The sequence below is a fragment of the Callithrix jacchus genome, chromosome 13, assembly GCF_049354715.1.
Source record: "Callithrix jacchus isolate 240 chromosome 13, calJac240_pri, whole genome shotgun sequence".
Taxonomy (NCBI): domain Eukaryota; kingdom Metazoa; phylum Chordata; class Mammalia; order Primates; family Cebidae; genus Callithrix; species Callithrix jacchus.
The window spans coordinates 118,440,236-118,448,139 of NC_133514.1; the positions used below are offsets into that span (position 1 = coordinate 118,440,236).

Genomic DNA, 7,904 nt, shown 5'->3' on the forward strand with positions numbered 1-7,904 from the left:
CCCAGAAAGACTGACCCCCATCAAGCTGTGGGTCCCACGTCCGGGCAGCAGAGACAAAATGCCACACGAACTGCCAGAAAGTGAAACCCTTAGACTTCGACTGTCCGTGCAATGCCAAGTGACCAGTGTGTCCCTTTACTCTGCACCCATGGCCTCCATGAGGACAAAGGCTGCACATTCTCATTTTGCCTCATCAACAAGAGGGTTCTGGATTCCCTTCTGTTCTGGGCCCAGACCCCTGAGTCCTCTCTTCTTTCCCATTGTGTGCACTGAATTAACCTTTCTTTCTTTCTTTCTTTCTTTCTTTCTTTCTTTCTTTCTTTCTTTCTTTCTTCCTTCCTTCCTTCCTTCCTTCCTTCCTTCCTTCCTTTCTTTCTTTCTTTCTTTCTTTCTCTTTCTTTCCTTTCTTTCCTTCCTTCTTTCTTTCTTTTTCTCCCTTCCTTCCTTTCTTCCTTTCTTCCTTCCTTCCTTCCTTTCTTGCTTTTTCTTTTTCTTTTTTTGACAGAGTCTTGCTCTGTCTCCCAGGCTGGAGTGGTGTGATCTCAGTTCACTGCAGCCTCCACCTCCTGTGCTCAAGCAATTCTCCTGCCTCAGCCTCCTGAGTTTTTACAGGCACATGCCACCACACCCAGCTAATTTTGTATTTTTAGTAGAGATGGGATTTTGTCGTGTTGGCCAGGCTGTTCTCGAATTCCTGACCTCAAGTGATCCACCTGCCTCGGCCTCCCAAAGTGCTGGGATTGCAGGTATGAGTCACCATGCCCGGCCACATCTAATATTTCAACAGCATCTCTGCCAAGTATGAAACTTCCCCTCCGGTTATTTTTACCTATTTCACTGATTAAAACATGCTATGCTTTTAAACATATCCATAAAGAAACATAAGCTAAAATATATCTTGTTTTTTTAAGTGTCCTATGCTTATATAAAGTTTTTATTTTAAAAATAGAAAATGAATGGAAACAGAGAAAGAGTTGTTTGTTCTCCTGTAAACACAAGAACTGGCTACTGTTTTACAATTTGGGAATAAAACAATTTACTCATTACGGTCATGGCAGCCTTTCGGATGAACGCTTCTGCACTCCAGGTCTTTCACGTGGCTGTTTCTCTTCCTGCCTTATCTTTTCCTTCCTGCTCCTTCCTTTCACCTTCCACACCTGTTAGAAATGACATGGAAACCGCTTGGCAGCCCAGACTCTTATGAGACACCACACAGGTGCCTTTATAGGCTCTTTCTTGGAGTGTGAAAGCACAGTAAACAAGGGAGCAGCCATGAGATGGGAGATGGTTGTTCGTCTGTCAGTGTGTACCTGACTGCACATCATCATCGAACCCAGATTTTAGAACTAACTCTTGGTGGAGCCGGCTGTCTACAGCACAGCCCATTTCCTGCTACTGCTGGAGCCTCAGCTCTTGCCCATTCCCCTCTCTCTCTCTGGAGGCTGCCTCGTCACATGTCAGCCAGGAGAGCTACGGGTGCGGGCTGGCCTCCTGTGAGCTTTTAGATATGTCATGAGAGACAAAGCTCCCTCTGCGGAGAGCTGCCAGGCCTTGGAGTTTGTGACATATGACACACAGTTTCAGCCGGTCTGGTCAATCGTACCAGGCTTCCTTTTTCCCCCAACTGTTCCCCCTCTCCTCTCCATGACTGTCAGGCTGGCCCACAGCTGACATCACACACAGGAGGAGGACAGATTTCAGCTGTCAGCTCAACAGTGCAGAAATGTACTCACCAAAAAAAAAAGAAAAAGAAAAAAAGAACTGAGAACTTTTAGTAGGATAGGAAATGCTAGTTTGTTGGTGAAAAAAAATGGTGAGCAAGGCAAGGAGAAGAATTTCTTTCTTGCAAGTAAATTCACCCTTCAAACCTGCTCCCCACCTCCAAAGCCCTTGCTCCGGGGTATTGACACACCTGGGGTAGGAGCTGTTGTGAGATTGATCAGATGCACAGACCTCATCAATCAGCCCCCTTTTATGCTCTTGAAGGAGATCCCTGAGAACCGTCAGCGGCTCATCGTTGCTCACCTCACCAGCATTGTGTTGGCAAAGTTAGCTCAAAGCAGCCTAGTTCCTGTACACTTGCCGTGCTGAACAGCTTAGCCTGACTTTCCCTTGAATGACAGGCTTCCTTGCAAAAAAAAAAAAAAAAAAGGAGGCTTCAGAGAAAGCATAGTGGGAGTGCTTCACATTTTTTTTCCATCGAGGATTTAGAACAACTGGGAGGGGACAACAGAAAAAAAATTTAAAAAAAAGGAACAGAGGCAAATTACTGAACTCTAGCAGAGACAAGTACACACAAATCAATTATCTGCAAAAGCAGATGTAAAGTAAAGCCACGTGTGTGTGTGTGTGTCTGTGTGTTTGTGTATGGCACTTACATTGTATTAAAAACAATGCTGAAATTATAGAGCTGTCATCCACAGACTGTCAAGAGCCTCTCCCTTCTTGACGTACCTCTCAGGGAAGCAGGGGTGAGATTGACATAACAGTCACTGGGCAGGCAGGTACGGTGGCTCATCCCTGTAAGCCCAGCACTCTGGGAGGCCAAGGTGGAGGATGGCTTGAGCCCAGGAATTTGAGACCAACCTAGGCAACATAGAGAGAACATGTGTCTAGGAAAAACTAAAAAATTCACCAGGTGTGGTGGCAGGCAACTGTCCTCTTAGCTAGCTGGGAGGCTGACACAGGGGGACTGCTTGAGCCCAGGAGATCAAGGCTGCAGTGAGCTACAATCATGCCATTCCAGCCTGGGTGACACAGAGAGATTTTGTCTCCGAAAACATTTTCTTTAAATATAGTTAAAAAGATCCACAGGGCAGTGGTGGTTGGGGAGCCAGGTGGGGTGTGCCCCTCCGGCTGATTTCCAAGGTCAGGTGTGAAGAGCCCACGTGGCGGCCATTCCTCTAACACCAGGAAACCCTTCTGCCAGTGGACAACCCTACTTAGGGTGAGCTGATCCTCGGCCCCCACCAAGGAAAACAAAATAAAAATAAATCACAAAAACCCACAACTCGGCCATGAAGCTTGAGGAAGGGAACACAGTAGAAGTGCTATTTTCTTGGGGAGGAGAGAAAGGATTCTTGGGGTGAGGACCGTGGATTTCTCCTCTAAATTTAAACCCAAACAAAAAGGAAGAAAAGGAGTTTAAGGATCTGACACAAAGCCGAGCACATTCCCTTCTCAACTAACAAAAGCACAAGGAAAATTGTTAGACCCCCAGAGACAACGTTTCTAAGCTTTATTTTCCAAACTTCACTCTTATTAAAACAACCCTGGTAAATCATTTTCAAAGTGAAGTTTTTAAAATTCTCTTCACTGTTTGAAAAGAAAATTATCACCCTCAGTTTTCCAATAAATGATATTTAGTTAAAGAAACAACTCAGTCATTGAGACTAAGGGAAATGATGTTCCTCTCATGACAACCCCGCCAAGTGTCGCCCTTAGGGAGCCAGGAAGTCACTGGGCTCCGCTGGGGAGAGGCCATCGAATTCCAAGGCTGGGGAAAAGCTCCTTTCCCCTGACGCGGGCGGCCCGCTTTGTGCTCCGGGGATGTCTCCCTGACTGGCTGCGCATTATTGTTCAATGAAGAACTGGTTTACAGATAAACGTGGCCCTGTCAGAAGTTCTGAATACCTCCAAGCTAGTTGCTGGCCCTAGCAGGCCCAATTAGCTGTGACACACTCAGCAAAGCTGCCCCTGGGAACCACCCCTTCTCACACGCCATGTTGTGAAAGCCCCCCTGCGTCAGTACCTTCGCTATCAGCTTTGTAGTCACCCTTCAGCAGATGAAAGCTTTCTTGGAAAGAATGACTGCGGTATCAGCCTCAGCAGGCCCATGTACGGCTGCACACACATCACAGCGAAACACAAAGCACTCGTGGGCACGAGCAAGGACTCGGCGTGGTATTCCGGTGCAGGTCTCAGAATGATGCCTTCATTGCTGTAATTTGAAGAAATGATCTCAAATATTTAGTTCCAGTAAACTCTCTGAGAAGCGACATTCATGACAGCTGGCTCATGGGCTCTGTCGCTATCACTGGGATATGCGTGTCTCAGGGTGGGATGGTCTTCCCAACGCCATACCTGCTTGACCTCACCTACACAAACACACACTCGGTGCTGGGTTTCTTTCTCCTCAAAACTATGCATGTTCTTGTTCTAGAAGTCACCCAGGATCATGTCAGAAAAAGTGGAAAACAGACGGGGAGAAATAGAAAGGGAAGGAAGCAAATTACAATGTCCCTGCAGCAGATAGTTAGACTTTGGTGATGGAATTTTCTCCTATTACGGAAGATGCCTTGTAAACATCATAGAGAGTGGCCACACAATATTCTGTTCTGTGTTCATTCATTTCCCGTTCTCTAATGCTTGTGGCCACGAAATAGTTGTCAATGTTGTTTTACCATTATGAGCATTATTATACATAAAATTTTCCTCATATTTTTGGGTAACTTCTTAGGATTTATTTCAAAATCAAAATTAGGTCAAATTTTAGCCTAATACAACTAGGTTGAAAGATGCAGGGTCAAAGGATATTGATGTATGTCTCTAAATTGTTTTCCAACATAATTGAAACAGCCCAGCAATCTTTAATACTGGTTAACCAGATGTTCCCCAGCAATGTGTTACCTTTTTTGGAATTATTTATAAAATTGCATTAGATTATTATTATAACTGAACCTTCCCCATGTGTTTGTTAGTAGGTAGTGAAAATTTTTTATGTGCTTCCTCCATTTATCAACTATCTTTATGGTGGTTTTTCTGATTGCCTGCATTATTTCTTTACATAGTATAAATATTTCTCCTTTGCTACTATTAAATATATCAACTTGTTTCATTCAATTTTGATTTATCTTGTATGTGCATCTCTTTTTACATTTTTAGGTCATCAAATCTATGTTTCTGTATTTATTGTCTTACGTTATATATTAACCTATATTTCCTCTTATTTATTAATTTTACTTATTTATTTATTTTGCTTTGCAAATGTATCTGGAGTCTAATTTGTGAAGATTTTGTTTTCTAAAGACTGAAGCAATGAACATTGCATGTGTCTGTTTAGTAGAACGATTTATTTATTTTTTATTTTTTTGATGCATATCCAGTAGTGGGATTGCTGGATCAAATCGCAACTCTGTTTTAAGTTCTTTGAGAAATCTCCAAATGGCTTTCCCCAATGGCTGAACTAATTTGCATTTCCACCAATAGTGTAGAAATGTTCCCTTTTCTTCTCAGCCTCACCAGAGTCTATTGTTTTTGGCTTTTTCATAACAGCAGTTGTGACTGCTGTGAAATGGTATCTCACTGTGCTTTTGATTTGCCTTTCTCTGATGATTAGTGATGTTGAGTATTTTTTTCATATGTTTATTGGCTGCTTGTATGTCTTCTTTTGAGAAGTGTCTGTTCATGTCTTTTGCCCACTTTTTAATGAGTTTATTTAGGTTTTGCTTGTTGAATTAAATTCCTTATAGATGCTGGATATTTGACCTTTATTGGATGCATAGTTTGTGAATATTTTCTTGCATTCTGTAGATTGCGTTTACTGCCTTGATAGTTTCCTTTGCTGTGCAGAAACTCTTAGTGTAATTAAGTCCCATTTGTCCTCTTTCTAAGAAGATAAAATTCCTGTTGGTTTAGGGCCCACCTAACGACGTCTTCTTATCTTGATTACACCTGTAGAGAACCTCTTTCCACATAAGGTCACCTTCACAGGTCTAGGAGTTTGGATTACCACCTATTTTTTTTCAGAGACACAAATTCTACCCGTAACAGGTGGAAGACTGTAGATACCACACATGTACCAAGCATGCATGGCAATGTGTATCACTTACACAATGGGACTCACAGCAGGGAAGCCCCCACATTTGTCCAGGGAGGTGAAGGAAGTGGTGAGTAACTGTAGCTTTTATGGTGGTAGGGGCTGGGGTCCTGGAAAGGGCTCCTGAGTGCTGAGTGGTTTGCATAGTTTGAACTTCCCACCAATATCAAAGCATGGGACACACAGACTTCATGATGGCCTTGCCAAATGTGAGGTACAAAGGGAAAAAGAATGAGTGGGCCCCATTTTGTCAACAACCATGAAAAAGGAACAGTTTTGGCCAGGCGCGGTGGCTCACGCCTGTAATCCCAGCACTTTGTGAGGCCGAGGCAGGTGGGTCGTAAGGTCAAGAGATCGAGACCATCCTGGTCAACATGGTGAAACCCCATCTCTACTAAAAACACACAAAAAATTAGCTGGGCATGGTGGCACGTGCCTGTAATCCCAGCTACTCAGGAGGCTGAGGAAGGAGAATTGCCTGAACCCAGGAGGCGGAGGTTGCGGTGAGCCAAGTTCGTGCCATTGCACTCCAGCCTGGGTAACAAGAGCGAAACTCCGTCTCAAAAAAAAAAAAAAGGAACAGTTTCCTGGCCTATAAAGTTGAATTAACTATATTACCTTAGACACTATCTGTGATGGTTAAAGAAGCTGATGCCTGCGAAACTCAGCGTAGCTCCTCTGCCCCTCAGAGCAAGTGCTCAGTAAAGCCATCAGCCATCATTATTGCACGTGTATTATGAGTTTAGATGTCCTAGATAACATCAAGGAAGGGTTTTTTATTCCAACTTATTTAACATTTTTAAACCTAGATATAGATCATCTATGTCTCATTCCATATTCTGAAAAAAAATTGAGGTTTCTGAGATTTATCAATTTCTTAAATCTTGAAGCCATCTGAGTCTGCAATCTTTATCACTTGTGAATTTTTCCTATTTCTTCTTTGGTTATTAACAAATCTGTCGTTTCTTCTCTCCTTCTGCAGTTTTGTAAATTTTTATTTTTGAAAAAAGTTTCCTTTTTAATAAGACTATAACTGGTTAGTAGTTTTTCATAGTGCCTTCCTGTAACATGTAAAAGTCTCCCACAGATCTAATTCATTTTTTAGTCATTTTTTCATAATTTTATCATCACTGCGTTCATAAAACTTGAGCTTTTCTATTCCCCACAAGTTATTCCCAAACACCAGTTTTTGAATTTATCATTTCTGCGCCTTACTATTTTTCAGTTTATTGAGTTTTTCCCTGTCTCTTTTTCTATGTTATTTGTTTTAGGTTTTGGTTTTTTGTTTTGTTTTGTTTCCTAAAAGCTTGAAACAAAATCTTGGTACAGTTATATTGATCCTTTTCTTTCTCTAAAGTAAAATAATAAAAAGAAAATAAAACAAGTACTTCACTCTGAAAACTGTATGAGCAGCTTTTGATAATGTCTCTCCCATGTCGTTATCGCTGTCGTATTTCAAACACTCCAATGACCATTTTTTCAACTGCCTGCTTGATCCAGAGTGCATTCAGAAAATTATTTATTTCCAAGTGCTTTCAATTACTTTAACAATCATCATTTACCTCCACATTTTGCATCTGAATCCCCTGGAGACATGTAGAAAAATAAAAATTCCTCAGTACTCAACCCCAGAACTTCCCTTTACTCTTCAGCAGATTCTGGGAGAAATTCCGTCCTCTCTGCCTCCCGGAAGCGGATTCTGGGAGGAATTCCGTCCTCTCTGCCCCCCGGAAGCGGATTCTGGGAGGAATTCCGTCCTCTCTGCCCCCCCCGGAAGTGGATTCTGGGAGGAACTCCATCCTCTCTGCCCCCCCCCCCCCCCGGAAGCGGATTCTGGGAGGAATTCCGTCCTCTCTGCCCCCCCCCCCGGAAGTGGATTCTGGGAGGAATTCCGTCCTCTCTGCCCCCCGGAAGCGGATTCTGGGAGGAATTCCGTCCTCTCTGCGCCCCCCCTCCAGGCGGATTCTGGGAGGAATTCCGTCCTCTCTGCCCCCTCCCCCGGAAGTGGATTCTGGGAGGAATTCCGTCCTCTCTGCCCCCCGGAAGCGAATTCTGGGAGGAATTCCGTCCTCTCTGCCCCCCGGAA

General features: G+C 43.3%; 1 long non-coding RNA gene across 1 annotated transcript; it reads right to left on the reverse strand.

The window, feature by feature from the left end:
• Positions 1 to 274: 274 nt before the first annotated feature.
• LOC118146707 (uncharacterized) lies at positions 275 to 7,561 on the reverse strand. The gene is made up of 4 exons (XR_004732545.3): positions 7,381 to 7,561; positions 3,752 to 3,940; positions 2,455 to 2,586; positions 275 to 1,157 (listed from the first exon to the last, which is right to left on the reverse strand). It is a non-coding gene; the product is annotated as an uncharacterized LOC118146707 (long non-coding RNA).
• Between the last annotated feature and the right edge of the window lie 343 nt (positions 7,562 to 7,904).